This window comes from Ananas comosus, linkage group 13 (assembly GCF_001540865.1).
Source record: "Ananas comosus cultivar F153 linkage group 13, ASM154086v1, whole genome shotgun sequence".
Lineage (NCBI taxonomy): Eukaryota > Viridiplantae > Streptophyta > Magnoliopsida > Poales > Bromeliaceae > Ananas > Ananas comosus.
Window position 1 is genome coordinate 6514606 of NC_033633.1, and position 12329 is coordinate 6526934.

The 12329-nt window shown below is 39.9% G+C and overlaps 1 long non-coding RNA gene across 4 annotated transcripts; it reads right to left on the reverse strand.

The window, feature by feature from the left end:
• Nucleotides 1083-5680, reverse strand: LOC109719156. Of its 4 annotated transcripts, none has more exons than XR_002218629.1 (3): nucleotides 5409-5680; nucleotides 5122-5192; nucleotides 1083-1433 (listed from the first exon to the last, which is right to left on the reverse strand). It is a non-coding gene; the product is annotated as an uncharacterized LOC109719156 (long non-coding RNA). The 4 variants fall into 4 exon arrangements; XR_002218630.1 differs by lacking the exon at nucleotides 1083-1433 and adding an exon at nucleotides 3457-4168; XR_002218628.1 differs by lacking the exon at nucleotides 1083-1433 and adding an exon at nucleotides 4193-4808.

The following is a 12329-nucleotide window of genomic DNA, read 5'->3' on the forward strand; positions in this document are numbered from 1 at the left end:
GGACACTATCCGGCAGAGCGAGACGCAGCGCTTGCGACTGAGGCAGTGAGGAAGTGGCGGTCAGCGACTGCCGACTGGGTGCTGATCGAGGTCGCATGCACAAGGAGTTCTGCCGAATTGTTTGCAGCGAGGCAAGTGTACCATGCTCGGTTCAGGCAGTTGATCGAAGAGGACGTGGCGGCACACACCACCGGCGACATGCGGAAGGTAATGGAATAGTTTTGTTCTCAATGCATGATTCAATTTGATGTTCTGGTGAAGAAATTATGTAGTTGGGAATACAATGTTGGTTGCCTTTAACTGCCTTTGATCCTTCTGGGATACATGATTCAATTTGATGTTTTGATGAAAAACTTCTGTAGTTGGGAATAACAGTGTTGGTTGGCTTTAATGTGCCTTCGATCCTTCTAGGATATGTATTTTGGTTTTCAGAAAACTACTAATCTTCAGATGGAAAGCTATGGAATTTCTTTTTCTTTCTTGAATACATTGTCAAATTAGGACCTTTAAAGTGCTTTTCAAATCCATAGCTGATGTACGACGTCTTCTCTTGCCTGGCAATTTACATTCTCAATGATTTGTGTTAACATCTCTCTCTCTAGGGTTTTACAACCTATAATTTGTTTCAATAGTTATAATATTTCTTTATATATAGATTGTTCCCTAAATAAATAGAAGTTAAAGAAATGTGCTTGCTTTAATTGACCATGCAGATGTATCTATCTCTGTAATCCAAGAATTAGACTCATTCTCCACCTCACAAAAAATAGCTTGATTTTCTATTGACTTAATTCCAATAAAATTTTTTGTATATATTGTGCCTCAAATTATATAGTATCTACAAGTACTATTAGTGTCATTTCCACTTCAGAAGAGATGTAGCCAACATCATCAAATTGTCGACACTATCTTTGAAATTAATTTGCTTAAATCTCTTGAATTAAGACTTTTAAGTTTTCAGAACTTCTACCAATACATTCTTGAAAAAATTTCTTTTTTTTTTTATTCACTGTCGACGATGTGAAAAGGTTAACTAACAGATCAGCATTTACTTCACCAATCCAAACCATTGAAACACAATATGAAATGGCAATAAGTACATAACACAATCATTGAATAGAAATGTATAGTTTTAGAAGGTTATGCCATACAACAGAGTAAACCATGAAAGACCACAACCTTTCCTCTCCCTTCTTACAAAACGATCACCCAGTGGATAAGAATTGACATTCATTTAGCAGCATTTAGTGTTTCTGATGCCACCAATCTATTGATGCTCACCTGTTTGCTGCGCCCGATTATGTCCTCATAGACACTCAATATATTCCACTTAATTAGTTTTCTGCTTTGCTCTCGAAGGTTATGGAAGATTATGTCTACAAAGGGGCTCTCCTTTCTATACATGTTGCATGTACCATAGATTGAACTTTTCTCTGGAGATTTAAGTTGTACAAATTAAAGATATAGGATGGGCTTATTTCTATAAATTTCTAGATTATATATCGGAGGCAATGATGATAAAAAAAGAAAATAGGAATCTCATTCAGTTTTATAGTTAACTGAAGTTTCTTCTTATTGACTGAATTCTCTATTCGGTATTGACATCTGTTTATATTAATTCATTTTGTTTCAATTCTTTATATTCTCACGCCTTCTTCCTTCTTCACTCTTCCCTATTATTTGCATTTTTCTTTCATGCTCCTTATGTATTGTAAGAATATTGATTTTCATATAGTCAGGACGATGCCGAGCATTTGGTAAAATTACTCTTTACACTTTTATGCTCCCTCTTTTTTTTAATGAAAAGCAACTATTATAAATATAAATTATTAGCAATAATTATTAAAAAAATTATTACAATCAATATTAGTAAATTGATTAAAAAAGAAAAAGCTACCCGCAGCAAAGCGCGGGTTCTTAACTAGTATGAAATAATAATGCAAAGAATATCACCCGGCAATTATCCAACTTGACCAAATGATAACAATAGATATTTAGTTACACAAACTATATAACTAACCATTCATCATATATGCCTATTTTCAAATAGCACTAGGTTCTATTATATAAACTCTTAACAGACGAAAATACGCTAATATAATAAAAGCAAGAAAAAGAAAATCATTCTTTGTGGCCCTTGTTGGTTAGTCCTAGCTTGACCAATGATAAAAAAACAAAAGTAAAAGCTAATATAATAAAAGCATGAAAATCATAAAAACGAAAATACGCTAATATAATAAAAGCAAGAAAACGAAAAGCATTCTTTGTGGCCCTTGTTGGTTAGTCCTAGCTTGACCAATTAGATAAAAAAACAAAAGTAAAAGCTCAGTCCTAAAAGGTTGAACCATAGCTTCATACACTATGGATAGTGAGAGAGAGTACCTTCCACCATTTAAGAGCAAAAAGATAGAAAATGATGAACTAAAAAGAGATTGGCGTTCCCCCCGCCCCCCAGCCTCTTTTCCTCATTTCCAATGGATTAGGATGTGGGCTTTTCATAACATTTGGAGATCTGTTCATTCTTAAACCAAAATAGAACCTGGTTGTATCCCACGACCCAACCCCCCACCCCCTCCAATATCCTGCCGTATCCCGCTACATTTGAGCCGTATTCTACATTTATTTGATTGTTTAAAAATTCCAAATTAGAACCATATCAAACACATATTGGGAGCGTATCCATATTCGATGCATATCCGATACACAAACGGCATGTAAATTAAAGTATTCATGCTTCAAAGAAAGGATCTACTTTGGTCCTAAATGGAAATTTGGTCCTAAATGGATTGGCCCCAAGGCTCCCAACACATCTAAAGTGCATAAAAGTCTAAATTCCTTTTTATGGATGAACACAAAGCAACTATAGCAAAGAGCTAATAAGGCAACAACTGGAAAATATTTCTTCCATAGCAAAGGAACTTGACAAAATTTTGAAGCATCGGAAGTGGGTTGTTAAAGGAAAAAGAATAGAGAGAGGTAATCCATTGTAAGAAAGGAGAGAAAAAGGAGAGAACGAAGAAAACAAAAACAGAGTACAACGTCTACCGGTGGCATATAAAAGGTAAGGGATAAGGAAAAAACCTAAGCCCCCGTTTGGTTGGGGGTTAAGGGGTGGAATAACCCCTTAACCCCCAATTTATACCCAAACACCATGAAAAAAGGGTGGGGTTTACTAACCCTACCCCCTTCCCAACTTTAACCCCGCACGCATCCCGAGCTCTCACATTTTTCTTCTTTATCAATCATTAACCCCACTCCCCTTCCCAACTTTAACCCCGCACGCATCCCGAGCCCTCACCTTTTTTCTTATTTATCAATCATTATCTTTTTATCCCACCTACTCCAACCAAACACAAAAAAATTTTAACACCACTTTAACCCTGAACTTAACCCTATCCCTGGTATAGCTACTTTTTCCTTAACCCCGAACCAAACGGAGGCTAAAATCACAAAATTCTATTTTTTCCATTATCAAATTATCTTCCAAAAGGTCATTCAGTAGTCTAAGCATGAGCTCTAACAAATTAGAGTTGATAATTCTTGGAAATTTTAGGATTTCAGATATACTCTAATCCCATAAAGGGACATAGATAGAGCACCCAATTTAAACCACATTCTCATTATAGTTCAAATTTAACTACACTAGAACCAAATTGACTCAGATAAACTCAAGTTGAACTCCTATCAAACCAGATTCCAACTTGATTTGGAGATTTGAATTGGTTGATTTGAATAATATAAGTAAACTTGACTCAACCCTATTCAATCTAAACTGACCCATCTTACATAAAACTCAACAAGAGGATGAGATTGACAAGGAAAATATGAATAAAATTAAAGCAGTAGAGTTAAAATGAAAAAGTGCGACTAGAAATGTCACCGTATGCTCCTTTGGATTGTGATTACGACACCCAATATAGTTTATCAATCAGAATGTTGTATAATAGGAAAACAGCGTATGAAAATTTTGGGCGTTGTAGATATGAACACTGAGATAGATTAGGCTTCCTAAAGAGGATAAAAATACAACGATGTATACATTCATTACCCTTTACAAATCAGATGTAGAACCTTCAGAGGATAGGTTACGCGAGAATTGGTTGAAATAATTTGAACATGTCCAGTGCTGAGCACATAGCTGTTAACTGGCTGGTCGTAGGTTCGAATCCTACTTGAGAAGATCCAACATTCAAAATGAAAGTAAAACACTAAGAAAGAGCGAATACATATTAGTAGAAGATGCCTTCGGAGAACGAGAGACCAAATTGACGTAGCAGGAAGTTCAAAATATATCACGTAACAAGACTCATTTTCACAACAAAAAATAATCCAAAACAAGGTTAAATGGACGAGTAGGATCCATATAACAAACTCGAAACAATTGGGACAACACAAACTCCCTAGTTGTTTTTTATTGTATTTGTAGAGCTTTACTAACTCATTACATTAGACAGGTCAAAAACATGTACTGCCAAGAGCACTTTCATGAAAATCAATCAGTATGAAGTTACGGAAGTGGAGCATTTTCATGAAAATCAACCAGCATTAAGTCATGGAAGTTGTCTTAAATTTGGTCTATCCAACACTAACAGCTAGGAAGATGAAATGATGCTTTTCTTCATCTTTTAGTACTCATGTGAGACAAGGCAAGCGTTTTGGGACCCTTGTTACCATGGGAAGTGTCCTGAAATTTATTTTTAGTCAGATAATCCGCTTTCTTGCTCTTATTCAACTCTTATTTTCTGGCCTGTGATTTCTACCACCAAGAATATTTGTTCCCAGCATCCATCCGCACCCTAAGATCATCCCTAAGCCTTCCCCAAAATGGAAAATGAAGTTGCCAAAAGAGTGGGTTAGCTTGCCAAATGGAATTTAGCCATTTAAAGAAATAAACTCCTATATCTAATCATTAGAAAACAAAAGCCCTCATACAGCAGAACAAAAAATACACGAAAATGTTCGGCAGTTTCATTACATCTATATTGTAAGTTCAGCATCAACAAGAAAATGAAAAGAGCAACCAACGATAATTGGCAACAAACTAGTTTTACTTTAACCAACTTAAAATTGTTAAAACTGAAGAAAATAGAACCAGTAAATAAGGGACAATTGACGCCTCACCTTTCCTGCCAAGTTTTCTAAGATCTCAATCTTCCTTTCAATCAGCTGCCCCCGGGACCTCACTCCCTCACCTATATAAAACCAAGGAAAAAAAAAAGAAAGAAAAACCAACAAATAAATACCAAGCAATAATAGCATTAACATACAAGAGACCGAATGCGAGATAATGCACACAGATCCCAAAATCTACCGCAGATGACACGCATAAACCCTCAAATAATTCAGAGAACGCAGAATCATGCGCTTCTACAACAAATCACGAGAAGGAAAAAGAGGTCGGAGTTTACTTTTGTGCAGGTCAAGGATGGAAGAGGAGAGGAACTCCTCCTCCCGGTTCAAGAACTCCGCCTTCGCCATGATCGCGGAGAAAAAGGGAACCTTCCAACTGCCGACCGCAACGTCCTTCTGCTTTGCCGCTGCCGAATTTGTGCGAACGGGCTTCAGCGGAAGAAAGATGAAACGGGCACGGGAAGAGAAGCAAGGCGGTGACGGCGGGGGTGGACCCGGAGATGGAACAGGTAGCGCCCAGCACGTTTATTATTGGTGACCGTCCGGATGAGAGATCGAATATACTTTTTCTTAGGACCCGTTTCTCCAGAATTTTGTTTGCTTTTCATTAAAATTATTTATGGCTTGTTTCACCGAGGTTAGACAAGAAGAAATATTTTTAAGTGATTTTGTAAAATTGTTTGATGAAAATTATTTAATATTTACATATAATAAATTTCTTACTAAATTTCATTTTTAAATAATTTAAAATTTAAATTTAAATTTGCTAAAAATTTAAAATTTGATAGTTTAACTTAAAATATAAATTTAAAATTTTAGTTTTTGAATTTTTAAATATAAATTTAAATTTTCAATTTCAAATTTTGAAATTTTGAAAATTCTAAATTAAAAATTAAAAATTTGAAATTTAAATTTAAATTTTAAATTTTAAAAATTAGAATTAAAATTTTAAATATTTAAAATTTAGAAAACAAAAAAAATAAAATTCGAAATTTGAAATTAATGTTTTTTGAAATTTGTAATTTGAAAATTAAAATCTACAATTTTAAATTTGAAAATTTTAAATTTAAATTCTAAAATTTTAATTTTAATTGGCCAATTTGCATAAAAAATCTGTTAGTTTTGAGCTTTTGCAAAAGCAATCCACCTTTTTGAATTTTGCAAATTCGGACCGTATTTTCAGAAAACTTATCAAAATCACCCTTATTTTCTTTTCTCTCTCCTCTTTTTTTTTTCTCAAGTTCTTTTTTTTCTTTCTCTCCGAGGAGAGTGGTGGAGGCAGAGGCGGAGGCGGAGGCGAACCGTCTCACCTCTGTCCCGCGTGCCCTCGCCCTCGCCCTCGCCTGCGCACCATCGCTCTACCTTCCTGGCCTCCGACCCCGCCGAACCTACGCCTCGACCTTCTTTTTTCTTTTTTTTCCTTTCTCTTCAAAGAGGGCGTCGGAGGTGGAGGCGGAGGCGGCCTGCCTCGCCTCTATCCCGTGCACCATCGCCCTCGCCCTCGCCCTCGCCTGAGCACCCTCCCTCTACCTTCCTCGTCTCCAACCCCACCAAGGCTGCACCTTGACTCTTTTTTTTTTTTTTTCTCTCCGACCGTCCTGCACCACCTCCCCAGCTCTTTACAACAGTAAAAAGAGCAGTGTCACGTCCTCTTCCTATCCTTTTTTTTCTCGTTCTTTTTTTTTGTTCTTTGATCCTCATCTATCGCCTCCGCGACTTTTTACGGTGGTAACAAGGATAGCACTGCATCTTCTTCCTCCGGCTTTACTGGCTCCGGCACCAACGTCGGTGTCGAAGAAGGAGGGCTCGGATCGAGTGCGGATGAGAGCGGAGCAGAGGAAAAATATGCAGAAAAAAAAAATACATAATAAAAAATAAAGAAAGATAGTTTTTTTTTACATGAAAAATGAAAAATCAACGAGAAAAAAAGAAGATGATGAATTTACGCTATTTCAAAAAAATGTTGCACTATTTCAGGAGAATGTTACACTGTTTTAGGGGAACGTTGCACTATTTTAGAAAAAAATTGCACTCTTTGAGGAAAAAAATATAATTTTTTAGACGAAAGTTATACTCTTTGAATAAAAATTATACTATTTCTCCTTCTTCTCCTCATCCTCTTCCTAGCCAAATAATGCAATTTTCGACAAAGAGTATAACTTTCTGTCACGCCGCAGGGTTCCTTTACAGTTTGCGGATAAGCGGAAAATGCCCAAAACTTTTTTTTTTGAAACCTTGACCCAAGGGTGACAGACCCGCCACAAATGTAGGAAATTCACTGTTCATGCTGACAGAATCTCTCATGTATTTGCACGGAGTCGCACATAGTATAAGTTATAACCACATTCATTTACAACACATGTTCATAATTACATTCATACATTCACATCTATCATTTGAAAATATTTTCTATCCAAAAATTTATTTTGAAATACCAAAATCACGAAAAGCTATAAAACTTTTTTGAAACTGTTTTCCACAATAACACCTTTTATTTTCTTTGGAAATGAGCTACCACGAGGGGTATTAAATTATTTTCATAATTCCACATAAAGTCCACGAAATAGTTGTCTTTAGTGTTCCAAATCATGCCATAGTCAAGTAAAACTAGAGTAAAACTGAATAAAGTAAAATAAGGATAAACTGAACCACATACTGTCTAAATTTATTATTTAATAAAGAGGGTGAGTCTAGAACCGCTGAGTAGTCAACCAGGAACTCTAACTCTCACTAGGTACGCGCCTCACACCTCGTCACGACTCGGTCCGCCAAGAGCACCTAGGGGNAAGTGCCATGCCGCTCTAAATGGCATATAACCTTAGCATAAGCTCCTGGGATCACGAGTCAAAAGTCCGACCACTTTTTCAAAAAAGAACACCCTTATTGGTTAGAAACCAATAAGGGTCTCCTAGTGGGTACTGCAAGCCGATGAGGGCGAGTGTACTCACTGGTAACCAAAAACATAACAGTGAAAGGTAATACAGAAGTAATGTCAATAGGAAACAAGATATATACATATACAACTACCGCTACTGTAAATAACATGCATCAACCGAACGATCAATCCAAAATACCCAATTCAGAATCCGCCACGTCGGTCTAAGAATATCAGGCAAGTGCCATGCCGCTCTAAATGGCATATAACCTTAGCATAAGCTCCTGGGATCACGAGTCAAAAGTCCGACCACTTTTTCAAAAAAGAACACCCTCCTACGGTGAATCAGACCGCTAGTGTTCATGAAATGCGTACGAGCAGTGACGATCAATGCAAATATGATCAATAGCCATCGGCAAAGTAGCCAACAATCAACCCCTCAAGGTATGCCGACTGAATAGGTCATCAACCAAAATCTCAAAACTGACCAACTAGATCACAAATGGTGTCACGTCATGCACAAATATACTCAACAACCGCTCTACTCCTAGATCATAATAATCGAATGCAAAAACAACTAAGTAGAGCATCAATTTTTCTGGGCATTCAGTGCATCAATTCGTGCATTTTGGAAGCACTGCAGGCTGCTATTTGGACTGGATGGTATGATCTTGCACCAATATGCCAACTTTCACACCATTATATAAAGTTGTTGCACTGTTGCATATTACAACGATGCGAAATAATATATTTTGCACGATTATGAACTAATATACACACTTTGCATTACTTCCAGATACTTTTCTAACTAGTAAGTTTAGAGTGGCTCTGTTGACAGCTTCATATATCGATGGAAATTGTATCCTGCCATTAGCGTGGGCAGTTGTGGGAGGTGAAAATCGATATTCCTGGCACTAGTTTCTTGAACAGTTGTGGAATGGTGTCGTTGGTGAATGCGAGGTCCGCAGACAAAACAGCATACTTACTTTCCTAACTGGTAAGTTTAAAGGGGCTCTGCTGACAGCTTCATGTATCGATGGAAATAACTATATCCTGCCAGTTGTGGAGGGTGAAAATCGATATTCCTGGCACTGGTTTCTTGAACAGTTGCAGGATGGTGTCGTTGGTGAACGCGAGGTCCGCAGACAAAACAGTATAGTTACTTTTATTTCCAACAGACAAAAAGGTCTTATGGAAGCTATAGCCGATATTTTTCCGGATGCAGCTCATGGTTATTGCAGTTAGGTCTCAACGTGCCGGAGACCGAGCTCACTATCTGGAGCATGGCCAACCGCTATGGAGAGCACGGGAGCGATAAAAAAAGTTCAGCGAACTGCCCACACTGAACCCAAACTACGCTTAACTCGCCAATCGGGGGATTGTTGACCCCAAAGGAGATGAGCACGATGATCGGCATTGATCAAGAATCATCGTGCTCACTTTCGAAAGCATTGGGGTGCCCTCGGGTCACCGGAATAGTGACCCGAACTCGAAACGATGCACAAAACAGCTTAAATAAAGCTTATCGGGTCACTGGAGCTCGGGTTGGCCGACGGCGGCCGGACGGCGGGTGTGCCGGCAGCAGGCAATTGCGGCCGGTGTAGGGAGGACGACGCTTGCGTCGGCCGACGGTGGCCGGACGGCCGATGCGCCGGCAGCAGACAGTTGCAGCCGGTGTGGGAAGGACGGCTTAGGGTTTAGTCAGAAAGCCGGCAGAGCAAGGTGAGCCCGCACGGCTAGGGCTCGGGCTAAGGGAGTAGCGGAGGCCGGAGGGAGGCGGCACGACTGACCCTAGGCAGCGACGGCGCGTGGGAGGGAGATGTGGTTACCTCGGCCCGAGTTGGCTCCGGTTTGCAGCAAGTCACCCAAGTAGTGACCGCGGCGTGCGGGGACGGCGGCGACTAGCGGCGGAGGTCACCGAAGGGTCGAAGGAAGCAGTCTAGGTTGTCCAAGGCGGCTGCTACGTGAGGGCCAGGAGCTGCAGTTACCTTGGCCCGAGCTGGCTCGGCTTGGCTGCGAGTTGCCCAGACGGCGATGGCAGCGTGCGAGGATGGCGATGGAGGTTGGACCACTGCCAGAGAAGGAGCTCGAGGGTGAGGGGCCTCCCAGGTTGGTCTTGGGCAAAGAAAGAGGAAGATGATGGTGGAGATAATAGAGGAGAGTGAGGAGAAGCCTTCTCCGGCGGCCGGCAGCGTGCGCAGGTAGTCGGGGCGCGCGTGGCTAGGGCAGGGGGGGTGCTGAGGCAGTTGGGAAGGTCAGCTGAGGGAGGAAGGTAGCTAGGGTTAGGGTTTCATACCTGGAAGCCCTAATGCCTATATATACACAAAATATAATTTTGCACGAAAGTCCTCCAAAGTTTGATATTTTCAGCTAAGTCCCTCACAGCGCATGTATTTTGCACGTACGCACCTCGACGTTCGAAATCACCAAAACGATACATAAAATATAGGGGGTTTTGCGAATTTTTCATTTTGCCACTTTCGACCCCTTCTCGATCTTCACGCGATATCAGGAGATTCGTCCATCGGATTTGCGAACAAACTGCGCCAGCGTGTTCAGCACGACCGGGGCATCTAAACTATTATTTTGTTTCATCAGATTTGGTCGCCGAATTGCGACGAAACCCATCCTATCCAAAGTCTACCTATATAAGCATATATATATACACACACACACATATATATATAAAAATCAAAATTCGAATTCGAATTCCTTTATTCAAATCTCAGATATTACATTACCCCTCCATCTGCCGGTGGGTACAACTTGCCTTCGTCAGCTTGCGCTATCTACTGGGAGGGGAGACCTATTTACATGTTCTCACCCCCTACTTTTTTCAGATAGCTCGGGTGGTGATGGTCGGGACGGTGCGTGAGGATGTAGATGGTGGGCTTGTGATATAGGTCCCGACTTACAGTATCATTTTTGGATTCTTTTCATATTTTATACATATCACTAGATAGACATTGTTGATAGTCCAGATTCTACACCTTTTCATATGATAGTAAATAGACGGTCGTGGTTCAAATGTTGTTTATCCATGTGAGAATTTGGTTACTCATGAGATTTTGGATATTTGTAGATTTTGGAAACTTGAGGTTGTAGTTACTTCGGGTTTTAAAGTTTGATTTCGAATGATGGATTTTTTGTAGTATCCCTAGGGTTTTGCGGTTCGAGTGACTGCAGTATCTATGGCTTGTCGACACATCTGTAGAGTGTCGGGACGAGTTTGAGTCATTTGGCGGGAAATTGTCACGTCCCGCAACCGCCAATTTGGTCGACTCGGGCACGTCAACAGACGCCGAATGGACAGCACCTCCCATGTCCACCCAAGACTCCAACAACATGTATAATACAAGCAATTCTACAAGATGATTGCAATTATACAAGGTTTGCTCAAGACAAACAACAACTAAACCATGAGTGAAAGTACTATGTACTAAACTAAATCATACCACATACATGTCATTTGATTACATTTTAACCAAATACAAGTAAACTAACACATTTGCATTCATTCTTTCCTTTTCCATTCATAATTACATCACATAGACATTCATCCGAAACATAAGGTTTACATCTTTTTACATTTCTAGTTCAACATACAAAAGTTGAATATATACATAGGGAATGCCTACAACTCTGATGGCCGCTATCTACGGCGCTAAACCCTTGCCTCGATCCTCCGCCGCCCCGCTCGCGCATGGATCTGCAGGGTTAGTGGTGGTGTGAGAACTAAACGAAGTTCCCAGTGGGTTCTGCCGCCGACTTCGCCGACTCGCCCACTAGGTCTATTTAGGCATATGTATTTCAAGAAAGAACAGATAACAAACCAACTAATGCTATTACTAATACAATGCCTGCAAGAAAGCTGTCAACAGATAGATAATCATGTATGATAATTATGCATGCATGCTTTTCCTCATTTTCTTTGGCCTTTATCCAATCATCCCGGGGTGCTCTTGGTTTACCCCAAACTCACAAACCAAATTCTCGTCCACTGGGGGAGGCTTCCAGCACTACCACCCAAGGGAACAATGACGGGGCACTCTTCCCGTGGTGTCTACACTCCGAAGTACACCGCTTGAGGAGGAGCTACCTCCCTCAAGCCAAAACCAATGTGAGTACGATCCAATCCTCGATTTGAGGACGTAAAGCCACACTTGCCACAATCCACGATGCCACAATGCCAATGATAAGTTGCTACCTCATCATATATACCATTCACTAAGCCACAAATGTCATGATGCCACAACAGGTTAAACCTTGTTTAACCATTCTCATTCTCGGTACCAATCTCGTCGCTAATGTCAAAGTCACCTTT